This window comes from Pseudophryne corroboree, chromosome 11, assembly GCF_028390025.1.
Source record: "Pseudophryne corroboree isolate aPseCor3 chromosome 11, aPseCor3.hap2, whole genome shotgun sequence".
Lineage (NCBI taxonomy): Eukaryota > Metazoa > Chordata > Amphibia > Anura > Myobatrachidae > Pseudophryne > Pseudophryne corroboree.
Genome location: NC_086454.1, coordinates 165,549,080 through 165,571,061, shown reverse-complemented (window position 1 = coordinate 165,571,061; position 21,982 = coordinate 165,549,080). Strand labels below are relative to the sequence as shown.

Here is a 21,982-nt window from a genome sequence, read left to right as displayed (position 1 = left end):
TCAGGAATGCAATAGGTATTATGTAGAATATTTGTTCAAAACCAATGATAATATATAAAAAGTAACCTATTTTTTAAAGGAGAAGATAGATACTAGAAACCTAAATGCCTAGGACCAATTTCAGTTGGAGCATCACCCCTTATGTTATCCTAGCATTGAATTGACAGTGTTTCTGTATTTCCATATTTGCATATCAGCCACTTACAATTGTTTCAAGCTTTATAACATAGGACTGCCTTTTTTATAGACCAAGGATGAAAGTCTCTTGTGAGTTAAGTCTGATAATGATATCACAATTTGTAAATTAAGCTATAGTATGATTACAGAGTGTAGACTGAAAAAAAAGTGCTTTCCTATGGATTGAAGTTTGTATTTTCTTAAACTTTGCATTCCAAAATGGGCTAGCATTCTTTATTTCCAATGGGCACATTAAGCTACTTCCCCAATATATATTTTTTGTGTTAAAACTTATTCATACACAACTTGGTAAAACATACAAAATTTAATACATAATGGATTACATCCTGGGATTATCTTTTTCAACAATCTGTAAATTTACAATTAAAAATTGTGTATTAGATTTTTTAGATTGATTTTGCTTAGATTTGCATATACTCCTAGTCTAAATTGTCTATTTTAATACTATTACTAGATGCCTTAATCTTTGTTATTATCCTATCTAATATTTATTTTTATTTTGTAATATGGAAAGAAACTGGAGCATTTTTATGATACCCATGCTTCAAGTGACTCTATGGCTTAAGCTTTTTTTTTGAAAAATGAAATGCTATAAAAACTAAATATGATCTGTGCTTTGAGGTCCATTTGCCAATTTTGTGTTTGCTTATAGTAACTTCTGTGGCTGGTTAGCTCAGTTAGTTAGAGCATGGTGCTAATAACGCCAAGGTCATGGGTTCGATCCCCGTATGGGCCATTTGCTTTTCTTGATGGACAAGAATGGAATAAGCTCATCGGTGGAGTGCATGAATACTTGAAAACATCATAGACACATATATCACAAAATCTCTTCAAATACATATCAGAAGCCAGTGGGAGTGTCATCCTTTGGCTGATGAAGATTTGTCTCTACATGGCTCAGTGACTTTTGTCTCAAATCAAGCAATATGGCATAACTAAGATATGCAAGGGCAAATTAATCAGTTATTATATTGCTGCTCAAACATAGAGGGCACTAGGTGTTACTAGAAGAAGATATGTGCTCCCCTCTCATTAGTGCACACTGAAGTAAAAAAAATGGAGAATTTCTAAAGACCAGAGCACAAGTAATGGATCTCTGCATTCTTATTGCATCTTTTCTTATTTCCAAATATTTGACATACTTCTGATTTGATAAGTTTAAAAATGAGTTTAAACAAAGGACACCACTGAAGATGATGGAATTTATATGAATTTTAAATGAAGATTTGCAATACTCATACATTGAATGAAAATGGAGCTTTGAACAAAAGGAAAATAAACAATGTTAGCTCCCACGAGATATGAACTCAGATTACTAGATTCAAAGTCTGTGTGCTAACAATTACACCATGGAACCCTCACCTGAGCAATGGCATCTACTGAAGTGCGCTCATCTTTTAAATGCAAAGAAAAGAAATTCAATACTTTATATATATTATTTCAAGTTTCTAATAAGCTCAGGGATGCAATAGGTATTATGTAGAATATTTGTCCAAACCCAATGATAATATATAAAAAGTAACCTATTTTTTAAAGGAGAAGATAGATACTAGAAACCTAAATGCCTAGTACCAATTTCAGTTGGAGCATCACCCCTTATGTTATCCTAGCATTGAATTGACAGTTTTTCTGTATTTCCATATTTGCATATCAGCCACTTACAATTGTTTCAAGCTTTATAACAGAGGACTGCCTTTTTTATAGACCAAGGATGAAAGTCTCTTGTGAGTTAAGTCTGATAATGACATCACAATTTGTAAATTAAGCTATAGTATGATTACAGAGTGTAGACTGAATAAAAAGTGCTTTCCTATGGATTGAAGTTTGTATTTTCTTAAGCTTTGCATTCCAAAATGGGCTAGCATTCTTTATTTCCAATGGGCACATTAAGCTACTTCCCCAATATATATTTTTTTGTGTTAAAAGTTATTCATACACAACTTGGTAAAACATACTAAATTTAATACATAATGGATTACATCCTGGGATTATCTTTTTCAACAATCTGTAAATTTACAATTAAAAATTGTGTATTAGATTTTTTAGATTGATTTTGCTTAGATTTGCATATACTCCTAGTCTACATTGTCTATTTTTATACTATTACTAGATGCCTTAATCTTTGTTATTATCCTATCTAATATTTATTTTTATTTTGTAATGTGGAAAGAAACTGGAGCATTTTTATGATACCCATGCTTCAAGTGACTCTATGGCTTAAGCTTTTTTTTGAAAAATGAAATGCTATAAAAACAAAATATGATCTGTGCTTTGAGGTACATTTGCCAGTTTTGTGTTTGCTTGCAATAATATCTGTGGCTGGTTAGCTCAGTTGGTTAGAGCGTGGTGCTAATAACGCCAAGGTCAAGGGTTCGATCCAAGTATGGGCTATTTGCTTTTCTTGATGGACAAGAATGGAATAAGCTCATCGGTGGAGAGCAAGAATACTTGAAAACATCATAGACACATATATCACAAAATCTCTTCAAATACATATCAGAAGCCGGTGGGAGTGTCATCCTTTGGCTGATGAAGATTTTTCTCTACTTGGCTCAGTGACTTTTGTCTCAAATCAAGCAATATGGCATAACTAAGATATGCAAGGGCAAATTAATCAGTTATTATATTGCTGCTCAAACATAGAGGGCACTAGGTGTTACTAGAAGAAGAAGATATGTGCTCCCCTCTCATTAGTGCACACTGAAGTAAAAAAAATTGAGAATTTCTAAAGACTAGAGCACAAGTAATGGATCTCTGCATTCTTATTGCATCATTTCTTATTTCCAAATATTTGACATACTTCTGATCTGATAAGTTTAAAAATTAGTTTAAACAAAGGACACCACTGAAGATGATGTAATTTATATGAATTCTAAATGAAGATTTGCAATACTCATACATTGAATGAAAATGGAGCTTTGAACAAAAGGAAAATAAACAATGTTAGCTCCCACGAGATATGAACTCAGATTACTAGATTCAAAGTCCAGGGTGCTAACAATTACACCATGGAACCCTCACCTGAGCAATGGCATCTACTGAAGTGCGCTCATCTTTTAAATGCAAAGAAAAGAAATTCAATACTTTATATATATTATTTCAAGTTTCTAATAAGCTCAGGGATGCAATAGGTATTATGTAGAATATTTGTCCAAACCCAATGATAATATATAAAAAGTAACCTATTTTTTAAAGGAGAAGATAGATACTAGAAACCTAAATGCCTAGGACCAATTTCAGTTGGAGCATCACCCCTTATGTTATCCTAGCATTGAATTGACAGTTATTCTGTATTTCCATATTTGCATATCAGCCAATTACAATTGTTTCAAGCTTTTTAACAGAGGACTGCCTTTTTTATAGACCAAGGATGAAAGTCTCTTGTGAGTTAAGTCTGATAATGACATCACAATTTTTAAATTAAGCTATAGTATGATTACAGAGTGTAGACTGAATAAAAAGTGCTTTCCTATGGATTGAAGTTTGTATTTTCTTAAGCTTTGCATTCCAAAATGGGCTAGCATTCTTTATTTCCAATGGGCACATTAAGCTACTTCCCCAATATATATTTTTGTGTGTTAAAAGTTATTCATACACAACTTGGTAAAAGATACTTAATTTAATACATAATGGATTACATCCTGGGATTATCTTTTTCAACAATCTGTAAATTTACAATTAAAAATTGTGTATTAGATTTTTCAGATTGATTTTGCTTAGATTTGCATATACTCCTTATCTAAATTGTCTATTTTTATACTATTACTAGATGCCTTAATCATTGTTAATATCCTATCTAATATTTATTTTTATTTTGTAATGTGGAAAGAAACTGGAGCAGTTTTATGATACCCATGCTTCAAGTGACTCTATGGCTTAAGCTTTTTTTTGAAAAATGAAATCCTATAAAAACAAAATATGATCTGTGCTTTGAGGTACATTTGCCAGTTTTGTGTTTGCTGGCAGTAATATCTGTGGTCGGTTAGCTCAGTTGGTTAGAGCGTGGTGCTAATAACGCCAAGGTCACGGGTTCGATCCCCGTGTGGGCCATTTGCTTCTCTTGATGGACAAGAATGGAATAAGCTCATCGGTGGAGAGCATGAATACTTGAAAACATCATAGACACATATATCACAAAATCTCTTCAAATACATATCAGAAGCCAGTGGGAGTGTCATCCTTTGGCTGATGAAGATTTTTCTCTACATGGCTCAGTGACTTTTGTCTCAAATCAAGCAATATGGCATAACTAAGATATGCAAGGGCAAAGTAATCAGTTATTATATTGCTGCTCAAACATAGAGGGCACTAGGTGTTACTAGATGAAGAAGAAGATATGTGCTCCCCTCTCATTAGTGCACACTGAAGTAAAAAAAAATGGAGAATTTCTAAAGACCAGAGCACAAGTAATGGATTTCTGCATTCTTATTGCATCTTTTCTAATTTCCAAATATTTGACATACTTCTGATTTGATAAGTTTAAAAATGAGTTTAAACAAAGGACACCACTGAAGATGATGGAATTTATATGAATTTTAAATGAAGATTCGCAATACTCATACATTGAATGAAAATGGAGCTTTGAACAAAAGTAAAATAAACAATGTTAGCTCCCATGAGATATGAACACAGATTACTAGATTCAAAGTCCTGGGTGCTAACAATTACACCATGGAACCCTCACCTGAGCAATGGCATCTACTGAAGTGCGCTCATCTTTGAAATGCCCTGAAAAGAAATTCAATACTTTATATATATTATTTCCAGTTTCTAATAAGCTCAGGGATGCAATAGGTATTATGTAGAATATTTGTCCAAAACCAATGATAATATATAAAAAGTAACCTATTTTTTAAAGGAGAAGATAGATACTAGAAACCTAAATGCCTAGGACCAATTTCAGTTGGAGCATCACCCCTTATGTTATCCTAGTATTGAATTGACAGTTTTTCTGTATTTCCATATTTGCATATCAGCCACTTACAATTGTTTCAAGCTTTATAACAGAGGACTGCCTTTTTTACAGACCAAGGATGAAAGTCTCTTGTGAGTTAAGTCTGATAATGACATCACAATTTTTAAAATAAGCTATAGTATGATTACAGAGTGTAGACTGAATAAAAAGTGCTTTCCTTTGGATTGAAGTTTGTATTTTCTTAAGCTTTGCATTACGAAATGGGCTAGCATTCTTTATTTCCAATAGGCACATTAAGCTACTTTCCTAATACATATTTTTTTGTGTTAAAAGTTATTCATACACAACTTGGTAAAACATACTAAATTTAATACATAATGGATTACATCCTGGGATTATCTTTTTCAACAATCTGTAAATTTACAATTAAAAATTGTGTATTAGATTTTTCAGATTGATTTTGCTTAGATTTGCATATACTCCTTGTCTAAATTGTCTATTTTTATACTATTACTAGATGCCTTAATCTTTGTTATTATCCTATCTAATATTTATTTTTATTTTGGAATGTGGAAAGAAACTGGAGCATTTTTATGATACCCATGCTTCAAGTGACTCTATGGCTTAAGCTTTTTTTTGAAAAATGAAATGCTATAAAAACAAAATATGATCTGTGCTTTGAAGTCCATTTGCCAGTTTTGTGTTTGCTTGTAGTAATGTCTGTGGCCGTTTAGCTCAGTTGGTTAGAGCGTGGTGCTAATAATGCAAATGTCACGGGTTCGATCCCTGTATGGGCCATTTTCTTTTCTTGATGGACAAGAATGGAATAAGCTCATCGGTGGAGTGCATGAATACTTGAAAACATCATAGACACATATATCACAAAATCTCTTCAAATACATATCAGAAGCCAGTGGGAGTGTCATCCTTTGGATGATGAAGATTTTTCTCTACATGGCTCTTTGACTTTTGTCTCAAATCAAGCAATATAACATGACTAAGATATGCAAGGTCAAATGAATCAGTTATTATATTGCTGCTCAAACATAGAGGGCACTAGGTGTTACTAGAAGAAGAAGAAGATATGTGCTCCCCTCTCATTAGTGCACACTGAAGTAAAAAAAAAATGGAGAATTTCTAGAGACCAGAGCACAAGTAATGGATCACTGCATTCTTATTGCATCTTTTCTTATTTCCAAATATTTGACATACTTCTGATTTGATAAGTTTAAAAATGAGATGAAACAAAGGACACCACTGAAGATGATGGAATTTATATGAATTTTAAATGAAGATTTGCAATACTCATACATTGAATGAAAATGGAGCTTTGAACAAAAGGAAAATAAACAATGTTAGCTCCCACGAGATATGAACTCAGATTACTAGATTCAAAGTCCAGGGTGCTAACAATTACACCATGGAACTCTCACCTGAGCAATGGCATCTACTGAAGTGCGCTCATCTTTTAAATGCCCTGAAAAGAAATTCAGTACTTTATATATATTATTTCAAGTTTCTAATAAGCTCAGGGAGGCAATAGGTATTCTGTAGAATATTTGTCCAAAACCAATGATAATATATAAAAAGTAACCTATTTTTTAAAGGAGTAGATAGATCCTAGAAACCTAAATGCCTAGGACCAATTTCAGATGGAGCATCACCCATTATGTTATCCTAGCATTGAATTGACAGTTTTTCTGTATTTCCATATTTGCATATCAGCCACTTACAATTGTTTCAAGCTTTATAACAGAGGACTGCCTTTTTTATAGACCAAGGATGAAAGTCGCTTGTGAGTTAAGTCTGATAATGACATCACAATTTGTAAATTAAGATATAGTATGATTACAGAGTGTAGACTGAATAAAAAGTGCTTTCCTATGGATGGAAGTTTGTATTTTCTTAAGCTTTGCATTCCAAAATGGGCTAGCATTCTTTATTTCCAATGCGCACATTAAGCTACTTCCCCAATATATATTTTTTTGTGTTAAAAGTTATTCATACACAACTTGGTAAAACATACTTATTTTAATACATAATGGATTACATCCTGGGATTATCTTTTTCAACAATCTGTAAATTTACAACTAAAAAAATGTGTATTAGATTTTTCAGATTGATTTTGCTTAGATTTGCATATTCTCCTTGTCTAAATTGTCTATTTTTATACTATTACTAGATGCCTTAATCTTTGTTATTATCCTATCTAATATTTAATTTTATTTTGTAATGTGAAAAGAAACTGGAGCATTTTTATGATACCCATGCTTCAATTGACTCTATGGCTTAAGCTTTTTTTTTTTAAAAATGTAATGCTATAAAAACAAAATATGATCTGTGCTTTGAGGTACATTTGAGAGTTTTGTGTTTGCTTACAGTAACATCTGTGGCCGGTTAGCTCAGTTGGTTAGAGCATGGTGCTAATAACGCCAAAGTCACGGGTTAGATCCCCGTATGGGCCATTTGCTTTTCTTGATGGACTAGAATGGATTAAGCTCATCGGTGGAGTGCATGAATACTTGAAAACATCATAGACACATATATCACAAAATCTCTTCAAATACATATCAGAAGCCAGTGGGAGTGTCATCCTTTGGCTCATGAAGATTTTTCTCTACATGGCTCAGTGACTTTTGTCTCAAATCAAGCAATATGGCATAACTAAGATATGCAAGGGCAAAGTAATCAGTTATTATATTGCTGCTCAAACATAGAGGGCACTAGGTGTTACTAGATGAAGAAGAAGATATGTGCTCCCCTCTCATTAGTGCACACTGAAGTAAAAAAAATGGAGAATTTCTAAAGACCAGAGCACAAGTAATGGATCTCTGCATTCTTATTGCATCTTTTCTTATTTCCAAATATTTGACATACTTCTGATTTGATAAGTTTAAAAATGAGTTTAAACAAAGGACACAACTGAAGATGATGGAATTTATATGAATTTTAAATGAAGATTTGCAATACTCATACATTGAATGAAAATGGAGCTTTGAACAAAAGGAAAATAAACAATGTTAGCTCCCACGAGATATGAACTCAGATTACTAGATTCAAAGTCCAGGGTGCTAACAATTACACCATGGAACCCTCACCTGAGCAATGGCATCTACTGAAGTGCGCTCATCTTTTAAATGCAAAGAAAAGAAATTCAATACTTTATATATATTATTTCCAGTTTCTAATAAGCTCAGGGATGCAATAGGTATTATGTAGAATATTTGTCCAAAACCAATGATAATATATAAAAAGTAACCTATTTTTTAAAGGAGAAGATAGATACTAGAAACCTAAATGCCTAGGACCAATTTCAGTTGGAGCATCACCCCTTATGTTATCCTAGTATTGAATTGACAGTTTTTCTGTATTTCCATATTTGCATATCAGCCACTTACAATTGTTTCAAGCTTTATAACAGAGGACTGCCTTTTTTATGGACCAAGGATGAAAGTCTCTTGTGAGTTAAGTCTGATAATGACATCACAATTTGTAAATTAAGATATAGTATGATTACAGAGTGTAGACTGAATAAAAAGTGCTTTCCTATGGATTGAAGTTTGTATATTCTTAAGCTTTGCATTCCGAAATGGGCTAGCATTCTTTATTTCCAATAGGCACATTAAGCTACTTTCCTAATACATATTTTTTTGTGTTAAAAGTTATTCATACACAACTTGGTAAAACATACTAAATTTAATACATAATGGATTACGTCCTGGGATTATCTTTTTCAACAATCTGTAAATTTACAATTAAAAATTGTGTATTAGATTTTTCAGATTGATTTTGCTTAGATTTGCATATACTCCTTGTCTTAATTGTATATTTTTATACTATTACTAGATGCCTTAATCTTTGTTATTATCCTATCTAATATTTATTTTTATTTTGTAATGTGGAAAGAAACTGGAGCATTTTTATGATACCCATGCTTCAAGTGACTCTATGGCTTAAGCTTTTTTTTGAAAAATGAAATGCTATAAAAACAAAATATGATCTTTGCTTTGAGGTCCATTTGCCAGTTTTGTGTTTGCTTGCAGTAACATCTGTGGCCGGTTAGCTCAGTTGGTTAGAGCGTGGTGCTAATAACGCCAAGGTCACGGGTTCGATCCCCGTATGGGCCATTTGTTTTTCTTGATGGACAAGAATGGAATAAGCTCATCGGTGGAGTGCATGAATACTTGAAAACATCATAGACACATATATCAAAAAATCTCTTCAAATACATATCAGAAGCCAGTGGGAGTGTCATCCTTTGGCTGATTAAGATTTTTCTCTACATGGCTCAGTGACTTTTGTCTCAAATCAAGCAATATGGCATAACTAAGATATGCAAGGGAAAATTAAACAGTTATTATATTGCTGCTCAAACATAGAGGGCACTAGGTGTTACTAGAAGAAGAAGAAGATATGTGCTCCCCTCTCATTAGTGCACACTGAAGTAAAAAAAATGGAGAATTTCTAAAGACCAGAGCACAAGTAATGGTTCTCTGCATTCTTATTGCATCTTTTCTTATTTCCAAATATTTGACATACTTCTGATTTGATAAGTTTAAAAATAAGTTTAAACAAAGGACACCACTGAAGATGATGAAATTTATATGAATTTTAAATGAAGATTTGCAATACTCATACATTGAATGAAAATGGAGCTTTGAACAAAAGTAAAATAAACAATGTTAGCTCCCATGAGATATGAACACAGATTACTAGATTCAAAGTCCTGGGTGCTAACAATTACACCATGGAACCCTCACCTGAGCAATGGCATCTACTGAAGTGCGCTCATCTTTGAAATGCCCTGAAAAGAAATTCAATACTTTATATATATTATTTCCAGTTTCTAATAAGCTCAGGGATGCAATAGGTATTATGTAGAATATTTGTCCAAAACCAATGATAATATATAAAAAGTAACCTATTTTTTAAAGGTGAAGATAGATACTAGAAACCTAAATGCCTAGGACCAATTTCAGTTGGAGCATCACCCCTTATGTTATCCTAGCATTGAATTGACAGTTTTACTGTATTTCCATATTTGCATATCAGCCACTTACAATTGTTTCAAGCTTTATAACAGAGGACTGCCTTTTTTACAGACCAAGGATGAAAGTCTCTTGTGAGTTAAGTCTGATAATGACATCACAATTTTTAAATTAAGCTATAGTATGATTACAGAGTGTAGACTGAATAAAAAGTGCTTTCCTATGGATTGAAGTTTGTATTTTCTTAAGCTTTGCATTACGAAATGGGCTAGCATTCTTTATTTCCAATAGGCACATTAAGCTACTTTCCTAATACATATTTTTTTGTGTTAAAAGTTATTCATACACAACTTGGTAAAACATACTAAATTTAATACATAATGGATTACATCCTGGGATTATCTTTTTCAACAATCTGTAAATTTACAATTAAAAATTGTGTATTAGATTTTTCAGATTGATTTTGCTTAGATTTGCATATACTCCTTGTCTAAATTGTCTATTTTTATACTATTACTAGATGCCTTCATCTTTGTTATTATCCTATCTAATATTTATTTTTATTTTGGAATGTGGAAAGAAACTGGAGCATTTTTATGATACCCATGCTTCAAGTGACTCTATGGCTTAAGCTTTTTTTTGAAAAATGAAATGCTATAAAAACAAAATATGATCTGTGCTTTGAAGTCCATTTGCCAGTTTTGTGTTTGCTTGTAGTAACGTCTGTGGCCATTTAGCTCAGTTGGTTAGAGCGTGGTGCTAATAACGCAAATGTCACGGGTTCGATCCCCGTATGGGCCATTTTCTTTTCTTGATGGACAAGAATGGAATAAGCTCATCGGTGGAGTGCATGAATACTTGAAAACATCATAGACACATATATCACAAAATCTCTTCAAATACATATCAGAAGCCAGTGGGAGTGTCATCCTTTGGATGATGAAGATTTTTCTCTACATGGCTCTTTGACTTTTGTCTCAAATCAAGCAATATAACATAACTAAGATATGCAAGGGCAAAGTAATCAGTTATTATATTGCTGCTCAAACATAGAGGGCACTAGGTGTTACTAGATGAAGAAGAAGATATGTGCTCCCCTCTCATTAGTGCACACTGAAGTAAAAAAAATGGAGAATTTCTAAAGACCAGAGCACAAGTAATGGATCTCTGCATTCTTATTGCATCTTTTCTTATTTCCAAATATTTGACATACTTCTGATTTGATAAGTTTAAAAATGAGTTTAAACAAGGGACACAACTGAAGATGATGGAATTTATATGAATTTTAAATGAAGATTTGCAATACTCATAAATTGAATGAAAATGGAGCTTTGAACAAAAGGAAAATAAACAATGTTAGCTCCCACGAGATATGAACTCAGATTACTAGATTCAAAGTCCAGGGTGCTAACAATTACACCATGGAACCCTCACCTGAGCAATGGCATCTACTGAAGTGCGCTCATCTTTTAAATGCAAAGAAAAGAAATTCAATACTTTATATATATTATTTCCAGTTTCTAATAAGCTCAGGGATGCAATAGGTATTATGTAGAATATTTGTCCAAAACCAATGATAATATATAAAAAGTAACCTATTTTTTAAAGGAGAAGATAGATACTAGAAACCTAAATGCCTAGGACCAATTTCAGTTGGAGCATCACCCCTTATGTTATCCTAGTATTGAATTGACAGTTTTTCTGTATTTCCATATTTGCATATCAGCCACTTACAATTGTTTCAAGCTTTATAACAGAGGACTGCCTTTTTTATGGACCAAGGATGAAAGTCTCTTGTGAGTTAAGTCTGATAATGACATCACAATTTGTAAATTAAGATATAGTATGATTACAGAGTGTAGACTGAATAAAAAGTGCTTTCCTATGGATTGAAGTTTGTATATTCTTAAGCTTTGCATTCCGAAATGGGCTAGCATTCTTTATTTCCAATAGGCACATTAAGCTACTTTCCTAATACATATTTTTTTGTGTTAAAAGTTATTCATACACAACTTGGTAAAACATACTAAATTTAATACATAATGGATTACGTCCTGGGATTATCTTTTTCAACAATCTGTAAATTTACAATTAAAAATTGTGTATTAGATTTTTCAGATTGATTTTGCTTAGATTTGCATATACTCCTTGTCTTAATTGTATATTTTTATACTATTACTAGATGCCTTAATCTTTGTTATTATCCTATCTAATATTTATTTTTATTTTGTAATGTGGAAAGAAACTGGAGCATTTTTATGATACCCATGCTTCAAGTGACTCTATGGCTTAAGCTTTTTTTTGAAAAATGAAATGCTATAAAAACAAAATATGATCTTTGCTTTGAGGTCCATTTGCCAGTTTTGTGTTTGCTTGCAGTAACATCTGTGGCCGGTTAGCTCAGTTGGTTAGAGCGTGGTGCTAATAACGCCAAGGTCACGGGTTCGATCCCCGTATGGGCCATTTGTTTTTCTTGATGGACAAGAATGGAATAAGCTCATCGGTGGAGTGCATGAATACTTGAAAACATCATAGACACATATATCAAAAAATCTCTTCAAATACATATCAGAAGCCAGTGGGAGTGTCATCCTTTGGCTGATTAAGATTTTTCTCTACATGGCTCAGTGACTTTTGTCTCAAATCAAGCAATATGGCATAACTAAGATATGCAAGGGAAAATTAAACAGTTATTATATTGCTGCTCAAACATAGAGGGCACTAGGTGTTACTAGAAGAAGAAGAAGATATGTGCTCCCCTCTCATTAGTGCACACTGAAGTAAAAAAAATGGAGAATTTCTAAAGACCAGAGCACAAGTAATGGTTCTCTGCATTCTTATTGCATCTTTTCTTATTTCCAAATATTTGACATACTTCTGATTTGATAAGTTTAAAAATAAGTTTAAACAAAGGACACCACTGAAGATGATGAAATTTATATGAATTTTAAATGAAGATTTGCAATACTCATACATTGAATGAAAATGGAGCTTTGAACAAAAGTAAAATAAACAATGTTAGCTCCCATGAGATATGAACACAGATTACTAGATTCAAAGTCCTGGGTGCTAACAATTACACCATGGAACCCTCACCTGAGCAATGGCATCTACTGAAGTGCGCTCATCTTTGAAATGCCCTGAAAAGAAATTCAATACTTTATATATATTATTTCCAGTTTCTAATAAGCTCAGGGATGCAATAGGTATTATGTAGAATATTTGTCCAAAACCAATGATAATATATAAAAAGTAACCTATTTTTTAAAGGTGAAGATAGATACTAGAAACCTAAATGCCTAGGACCAATTTCAGTTGGAGCATCACCCATTATGTTATCCTAGCATTGAATTGACAGTTTTTCTGTATTTCCATATTTGCATATCAGCCACTTACAATTGTTTCAAGCTTTATAACAGAGGACTGCCTTTTTTATAGACCAAGGATGAAAGTCTCTTGTGAGTTAAGTCTGATAATGACATCACAATTTGTAAATTAAGATATAGTATGATTACAGAGTGTAGACTGAATAAAAAGTGCTTTCATATGGATGGAAGTTTGTATTTTCTTAAGCTTTGCATTCCAAAATGGGCTAGCATTCTTTATTTCCAATGGGCACATTAAGCTACTTCCCCAATATATATTTTTTTTGTGTTAAAAGTTATTCATACACAACTTGGTAAAACATACTTAATTTAATACATAATGGAATACATCCTGGGATTATCTTTTTCAACAATCTGTAAATTTACAATTAAAAAAATGTGTATTAGATTTTTCAGATTGATTTTGCTTAGATTTACATATACTCCTTGTCTAAATTGTCTATTTTTATACTATTACTAGATGCCTTAATCTTTGTTATTATCCTATCTAATATTTATTTTTATTTTGTAATGTGGAAAGAAACTGGAGCATTTTTATGATACCCATGCTTCAAGTGACTCTATGGCTTAAGCTTTTTTTTTAAATAATGAAATGCTATAAAAACAAAATATGATCTGTGCTTTGAGGTACATTTGCCAGTTTTGTGTTTAATGGCAGTAGCATCTGTGGCCGGTTAGCTCAGTTGTTTAGAGCGTGGTGCTAATAACGCCAAGGTCACGGGATCGATCCCCGTATGGGCCATTTGCTTTTCTTGATGGACTAGAATGGAATAAGCTCATCGGTGGAGTGCATGAATACTTGAAAACATCATAGACACATATATCACAAAATCTCTTCAAATACATATCAGAAGCCAGTGGGAGTGTCATCCTTTGGCTGATTAAGATTTTTCTCTACATGGCTCAGTGACTTTTGTCTCAAATCAAGCAATATGGCATAACTAAGATATGCAAGGGCAAATGAATCAGTTATTATATTGCTGCTCAAACATAGAGGGCACTAGGTGTTACTAGAAGAAGAAGAAGATATGTGCTTCCCTCTCATTAGTGCACACTGAAGTAAAAAAAATTGAGAATTTCTAAAGACCAGAGCACAAGTAATGGATCTCTGCATTCTTATTGCATCTTTTCTTATTTCCAAATATTTGACATACTTCTGATTTGATAAGTTTAAAAATGAGTTTAAACAAAGGACACCACTGAAGATGATGGAATTTATATGAATTTTAAATGAAGATTTGCAATACTCATACATTGAATGAAAATGGAGCTTTGAACAAAAAGGAAAATAAACAATGTTAGCTCCCACGAGATATGAACTCAGATTACTAGATTCAAAGTCCAGGTTGCTAACAATTACACCATGGAACCCTCACCTGAGCAATGGCATCTACTGAAGTGCACTTATCTTTTAAATGCCCTGAATAGAAATTCAATACTTTATATATATTATTTCAAGTTTCTAATAAGCTCAGGGATGCAATAGGTATTATGTAGAATATTTGTCCAAAACCAATGATAATATATAAAAAGTAACCTGTATTTTAAAGGAGAAGATAGATACTAGAAACCTAAATGCCTAGGACCAATTTCAGTTGGAGCATCACCCATTATGTTATCCTAGCATTGAATTGACAGTTTTTCTGTATTTCCATATTTGCAAATCAGCCACTTACAATTGTTTCAAGCTTTATAACAGAGGACTGCCTTTTTTATAGACCAAGGATGAAAGTCTCTTGTGAGTTAAGTCTGATAATGACATCACAATTTGTAAATTAAGATATAGTTTGATTACAGAGTGTAGACTGAATAAAAAGTGCTTTCATATGGATGGAAGTTTGTATTTTCTTAAGCTTTGCATTCCAAAATGGGCTAGCATTCTTTATTTCCAATGGGCACATTAAGCTACTTCCCCAATATATATTTTTTTTGTGTTAAAAGTTATTCATACACAACTTGGTAAAACATACTTAATTTAATACATAATGGAATACATCCTGGGATTATCTTTTTCAACAATCTGTAAATTTACAATTAAAAAAATGTGTATTAGATTTTTCAGATTGATTTTGCTTAGATTTGCATATACTCCTTGTCTAAATTGTCTATTTTTATACTATTACTAGATGCCTTAATCTTTGTTATTATCCTATCTAATATTTATTTTTATTTTGTAATGTGGAAAGAAACTGGAGCATTTTTATGATACCCATGCTTCAAGTGACTCTATGGCTTAAGCTTTTTTTTTAAATAATGAAATGCTATAAAAACAAAATATGATCTGTGCTTTGAGGTACATTTGCCAGTTTTGTGTTTAATGGCAGAAGCATCTGTGGCCGGTTAGCTCAGTTGTTTAGAGAGTGGTGCTAATAACGCCAAGGTCACGGGATCGATCCCCGTATGGGCCATTTGATTTTCTTGATGGACTAGAATGGAATAAGCTTATCGGTGGAGTGCATGAATACTTGAAAACATCATAGACACATATATCACAAAATCTCTTCAAATACATATCAGAAGCCAGTGGGAGTGTCATCCTTTGGCTGATTAAGATTTTTCTCTACATGGCTCAGTGACTTTTGTCTCAAATCAAGCAATATGGCATAACTAAGATATGCAAGGGCAAATGAATCAGTTATTATATTGCTGCTCAAACATAGAGGGCACTAGGTGTTACTAGAAGAAGAAGAAGATATGTGCTTCCCTCTCATTAGTGCACACTGAAGTAAAAAAAATTGAGAATTTCTAAAGACCAGAGCACAAGTAATGGATCTCTGCATTCTTATTGCATCTTTTCTTATTTCCAAATATTTGACATACTTCTGATTTGATAAGTTTAAAAATGAGTTTAAACAAAGGACACCACTGAAGATGATGGAATTTATATGAATTTTAAATGAAGATTTGCAATACTCATACATTGAATGAAAATGGAGCTTTGAACAAAAAGGAAAATAAACAATGTTAGCTCCCACGAGATATGAACTCAGATTACTAGATTCAAAGTCCAGGTTGCTAACAATTACACCATGGAACCCTCACCTGCGCAATGGCATCTACTGAAGTGCACTTATCTTTTAAATGCCCTGAATAGAAATTCAATACTTTATATATATTATTTCAAGTTTCTAATAAGCTCAGGGATGCAATAGGTATTATGTAGAATATTTGTCCAAAACCAATGATAATATATAAAAAGTAACCTGTATTTTAAAGGAGAAGATAGATACTAGAAACCTAAATGCCTAGGACCAATTTCAGTTGGAGCATTACCCATTATGTTATCCTAGCATTGAATTGACAGTTTTTCTGTATTTCCATATTTGCATATCAACCACTTACAATTGTTTCAAGCTTTATAACAGAGGACTGCCTTTTTTATAGACCAAGGATGAAAGTCGCTTGTGAGTTAAGTCTGATAATGACATCACAATTTGTAAATTAAGATATAGTATGATTACAGAGTGTAGACTGAATAAAAAGTGCTTTCCTATGGATGGAAGTTTGTATTTTCTTAAGCTTTGCATTCCAAAATGGGCTAGCATTCTTTATTTCCAATGCGCACATTAAGCTACTTCCCCAATATATATTTTTTTGTGTTAAAAGTTATTCATACACAACTTGGTAAAACATACTTAATTTAATACATAATGGATTACATCCTGGGATTATCTTTTTCAACAATCTGTAAATTTACAACTAAAAAAATGTGTATTAGATTTTTCATATTGATTTTGCTTAGATTTGCATATTCTACTTGTCTAAATTGTCTATTTTTATACTATTACTAGATGCCTTAATCTTTGTTATTATCCTATCTAATATTTATTTTTATTTTGTAATGTGGAAAGAAACTGGAGCATTTTTATGATACCCATGCTTCAAGTGACTCTATGGCTTAAGCTTTTTTTTAAAAAAAATGTAATGCTATAAAAACAAAATATGATCTGTGCTTTGAGGTACATTTGCCAGTTTTGTGTTTGCTTGCAGTAACATCTGTGGCCGGTTAGCTCAGTTGGTTAGAGCATGGTGCTAATAACGCCAACGTCACGGGTTCGATCCCCGTATGGGCCATTTGCTTTTCTTGATGGACTAGAATGGAATAAGCTCATCGGTGGAGTGCATGAATACTTGAAAACATCATAGACACATAAATCACAAAATCTCTTCAAATACATATCAGAAGCCAGTTGGAGTGTCATCCTTTGGCTCATGAAGATTTTTCTCTACATGGCTCAGTGACTTTTGTCTCAAATCAAGCAATATGGCATAACTAAGATATGCAAGGGCAAATTAATCAGTTATTATATTGCTGCTCAAACATAGAGGGCACTAGGTGTTACTAGAAGAAGAAGAAGATATGTGCTCCCCTCTCATTAGTGCACACTGAAGTAAAAAAAATGGAGAATTTCTAAAGACCAGAGCACAAGTAATGGATCTCTGCATTCTTATTGCATCTTTTCTTATTTCCAAATATTTGACATACTTCTGATTTGATAAGTTTAAAAATGAGTTCAAACAAAGGACACCACTGAAGATGATGGAATTTATATGAATTTTAAATGAAGATTTGCAATACTCATACATTGAATGAAAATGGAGCTTTGAACAAAAGTAAAATAAACAATGTTAGCTCCCACGAGATATGAACTCAGATTACTAGAATCAAAGTCCAGGGTGCTAACAATTACACCATGGAACCCTCACCTGAGCAATGGCATCTACTGAAGTGCGCTCATCTTTGAAATGCCCTGAAAAGAAATTCAATACTTTATATATATTATTCAAAGTTTCTAATAAGCTCAGGGATGCAATAGGTATTATGTAGAATATTTGTCCAAAACCAATGATAATATATAAAAAGTAACCTATTTTTTAAAGGAGAAGATAGATACTAGAAACCTAAATGCCTAGGACCAATTTCAGTTGGAGCATCACCCCTTATGTTATCCTAGCATTGAATTGACAGTTTTTCTGTATTTCCATATTTGCATATCAGCCACTTACAATTGTTTCAAGCTTTATAACAGAGGACTGCCTTTTTTATAGACCAAGGATGAAAGTCTCTTGTGAGTTAAGTCTGATAATGACATCACAATTTGTAAATTAAGCTATAGTATGATTACAGAGTGTAGACTGAATAAAAAGTGCTTTCCTATGGATTGAAGTTTGTATTTTCTTAAGCTTTGCATTCCAAAATGGGCTAGCATTGTTTATTTCCAATGGGCACTTTAAGCTACTTCCACAATATATATTTTTTTGTGTTAAAAGTTATTCATACACAAATTGGTAAAACATACTAAATTTAATACATAATGGATTACATCCTGGGATTATCTTTTTCAACAATCTGTAAATTTACAATTAAAAATTGTGTATTAGATTTTTCAGATTGATTTTGCTTAGATTTGCATATACTCCTTGTCTAAATTGTCAATTTTTATACTATTACTAGATGCCTTAATCTTTGTTATTATCCTATCTAATATTTATTTTTATTTTGTAATGTGGAAAGAAACTGGAGCATTTTTATGATACCCATGCTTCAAGTGACTCTATGGCTTAAGCTTTTTTTTGAAAAATGAAATGCTATAAAAACAAAATATGATCTGTGCTTTGAGGTACATTTGACAGTTTTGTGTTTGCTTGTAGTAACATCTGTGGCTGGTTAGCTCAGTTGGTTAGAGCGTAATGCTAATAATGCCAAGGTCACGGGTTCGATCCCCATATGGGCCATTTGCTTTTCTTGATGGACAAGAATGGAATAAGCTCATCGGTGGAGTGCATGAATACTTAAAAACATCATAGACACATATATCACAAAATCTCTTGAAATACATATCAGAAGCTAGTGGGAGAGTCATCCTTTGGCTGATGAAGATTTTTATCTACATGGCTCAGTGACTTGTCTCAAATCAAGCAATATTGCATAACTAAGATATGCAAGGGCAAATTAATCAGTTATTATATTGCTGCTCAAACATAGAGGGCACTAGGTGTTACTAGAAGAAGAAGAAGATATGTGCTCCCCTCTCATTAGTGCACATTGAAGTAAAAAAAAATGGAGAATTTCTAAAGACCAGAGCACAAGTAATGGATCTCTGCATTCTTATTGCATCTTTTCTTATTTCCAAATATTTGACATACTTCTGATTTGATAAGTTTAAAAATGAGTTTAAACAAAGGACACCACTGAAGATGATGGAATTTATATGAATTTTAAATGAAGATTTGCAATACTCATACATTGAATGAAAATGGAGCTTTGAACAAAAGGAAAATAAACAATGTTAGTTCTCACGAGATATGAACTCAGATTTCTAGATTCAAAGTCCAGGGTGCTAACAATTACACCATGGAACCCTCACCTGAGCAATGGCATCTACTGAAGTGCGCTCATCTTTTAAATGCAAAGAAAAGAAATTCAATACTTTATATATATTATTTCAAGTTTCTAATAAGCTCAGGGATGCAATAGGTATTATGTAGAATATTTGTCCAAAACCAATGATAATATATAAAAAGTAACCTATTTTTTAAAGGAGAAGATAGATACTAGAAACCTAAATGCCTAGGACCAATTTCAGTTGGAGCATCACCACTTATGTTATCCTAGCATTGAATTGACAGTTTTTCTGTATTTCCATATTTGCATATCAGCCACTTACAATTGTTTCAAGCTTTATAACAGAGGACTGCCTTTTTTATAGACCAAGGATGAAAGTCTCTTGTGAGTTAAGTCTGATAATGACATCACAATTTGTAAATTAAGCTATAGTATGATTATAGAGTGTAGGCAGAATAAAAAGTGCTTTCCTATGGATTGAAGTTTGTATTTTCTTAAGCTTTGCATTCCAAAATGGGCTAGCATTCTTTATTTCCAATGGGCACATTAAGCTACTTCCACAATATATATATTTTTTTGTGTTAAAAGTTATTCATACACAACTTGGTAAAACATACTAAATTTAATACATAATGGATTACATCCTGGGATTATCTTTTTCAACAATCTGTAAATTTACAATTAAAAATTGTGTATTAGATTTTTCAGATTGATTTTGCTTAGATTTGCATATACTCCTTGTCTTAATTGTCTATTTTTATACTATTACTACATGCCTTAATCTTTGTTATTATCCTATCTAATATTTATTTTTATTTTGTAATGTGGAAAGAAACTGGAGCATTTTTATGATACCCAAGCTTCAAGTGACTTTATGGCTTAAGCTTTTTTTTGAAAAATGAAATGCTATAAAAACAAAATATGATCTCTGCTTTGAGGTACATTTGACAGTTTTGTGTTTGCTTGTAGAAACATCTGTGGCTGGTTAGCTCAGTTGGTTAGAGCATGATGCTAATAACGTCAAGGTCACGGCTTCGATCCCCGTATGGCCCATTTGCTTTTCTTGATGGACAAGAATGGAATAAGCTCATCGGTGGAGTGCATGAATACTTAAAAACATCATAGACACATATATCACAAAATCTCTTCAAATACATATCTGAAGCCAGTGGGAGTGTCATCCTTTGTCTGATGAATATTTTTCACTACATGGCTCAGTGACTTTTGTCTCAAATCAAGCAATATGGCATAACTAAGATATGCAAGGGCAAATTAATCAGTTATTATATTGCTGCTCAAACATAGAGGGCACTAGGTGTTACTAGAAGAAGAAGAATATATGTGCTCCCCTCTCATTAGTGCACACTGAAGTAAAAAAAATGGAGAACTTCTAAAGAACAGAGCACAAGTAATGGATCTCTGCATTCTTATTGCATCTTTTCTTATTTCCAAATATTTGACATACTTCTGATTTGATAATTTTAAAAATGAGTTTAAACAAAGGACACCACTGAAGATGATGGAATTTATATGAATTTTAAATGAAGATTTGCAATACTCATACATTGAATGAAAATGGAGCTTTGAACAAAAGGAAAATAAACAATGTTAGCTCCCACGAGATATGAACTCAGATTACTAGATTCAAAGTGCAGGGTGCTAACAATTACACCATGGAACCCTCACCTGAGCAATGGCATCTACTGAAGTGCACTCATCTTTTAAATGCAAAGAAAATAAATTCAATACTTTATATATATGATTTCAAGTTTCTAATAAGCTCAGGGATGCAATAGGTATTATGTAGAATATTTGTCAAAAACCAATGATAATATATAAAAAGTAACCTATTTTTTAAAGGAGTAGATAGATACTAGAAACCAAAATGCCTAGGACCAATTTCAGTTGGAGCATCACCCCTTATGTTATCCTAGCATTGAATTGACAGTTTTTCTGTATTGCCATATTTGCATATCAGCCACTTACAATTGTTTCAAGCTTTATAACAGATTACTGCCTTTTTTATAGACCAAGGATGAAAGTCTCTTGTGAGTTAAATCTGATAATGACATCACAATTTGTAAATTAAGCTATAGTATGATTACAGAGTGTAGACTGAATTAAAAGTGCTTTCCTATGGATTGAAGTT

The 21,982-nt window shown here is 32.5% G+C and overlaps 11 non-coding genes across 11 annotated transcripts; all 11 read left to right on the top strand.

Moving 5' to 3' along the window:
- Window positions 1-860: 860 nt before the first annotated feature.
- On the top strand, window positions 861-934 carry TRNAI-AAU (transfer RNA isoleucine (anticodon AAU)). Its single transcript has one exon. It is a non-coding gene; the product is annotated as a tRNA-Ile (tRNA).
- Window positions 935-4,174: 3,240 nt separating this feature from the next.
- On the top strand, window positions 4,175-4,248 carry TRNAI-AAU (transfer RNA isoleucine (anticodon AAU)). Its single transcript has one exon. It is a non-coding gene; the product is annotated as a tRNA-Ile (tRNA).
- Window positions 4,249-5,837: 1,589 nt separating this feature from the next.
- Window positions 5,838-5,911, top strand: TRNAI-AAU (transfer RNA isoleucine (anticodon AAU)). Its single transcript has one exon. It is a non-coding gene; the product is annotated as a tRNA-Ile (tRNA).
- A 1,593-nt stretch (window positions 5,912-7,504) lies between these two features.
- Window positions 7,505-7,578, top strand: TRNAI-AAU (transfer RNA isoleucine (anticodon AAU)). The gene has a single exon. It is a non-coding gene; the product is annotated as a tRNA-Ile (tRNA).
- Window positions 7,579-9,166: 1,588 nt separating this feature from the next.
- On the top strand, window positions 9,167-9,240 carry TRNAI-AAU (transfer RNA isoleucine (anticodon AAU)). The gene has a single exon. It is a non-coding gene; the product is annotated as a tRNA-Ile (tRNA).
- A 1,588-nt stretch (window positions 9,241-10,828) lies between these two features.
- Window positions 10,829-10,902, top strand: TRNAI-AAU (transfer RNA isoleucine (anticodon AAU)). The gene has a single exon. It is a non-coding gene; the product is annotated as a tRNA-Ile (tRNA).
- A 1,588-nt stretch (window positions 10,903-12,490) lies between these two features.
- TRNAI-AAU (transfer RNA isoleucine (anticodon AAU)) lies at window positions 12,491-12,564 on the top strand. The gene has a single exon. It is a non-coding gene; the product is annotated as a tRNA-Ile (tRNA).
- Window positions 12,565-14,155: 1,591 nt separating this feature from the next.
- On the top strand, window positions 14,156-14,229 carry TRNAI-AAU (transfer RNA isoleucine (anticodon AAU)). The gene has a single exon. It is a non-coding gene; the product is annotated as a tRNA-Ile (tRNA).
- A 1,592-nt stretch (window positions 14,230-15,821) lies between these two features.
- On the top strand, window positions 15,822-15,895 carry TRNAI-AAU (transfer RNA isoleucine (anticodon AAU)). Its single transcript has one exon. It is a non-coding gene; the product is annotated as a tRNA-Ile (tRNA).
- Window positions 15,896-17,487: 1,592 nt separating this feature from the next.
- TRNAI-AAU (transfer RNA isoleucine (anticodon AAU)) lies at window positions 17,488-17,561 on the top strand. Its single transcript has one exon. It is a non-coding gene; the product is annotated as a tRNA-Ile (tRNA).
- A 3,251-nt stretch (window positions 17,562-20,812) lies between these two features.
- TRNAI-AAU (transfer RNA isoleucine (anticodon AAU)) lies at window positions 20,813-20,886 on the top strand. The gene has a single exon. It is a non-coding gene; the product is annotated as a tRNA-Ile (tRNA).
- The last annotated feature ends 1,096 nt before the right edge of the window (window positions 20,887-21,982 follow it).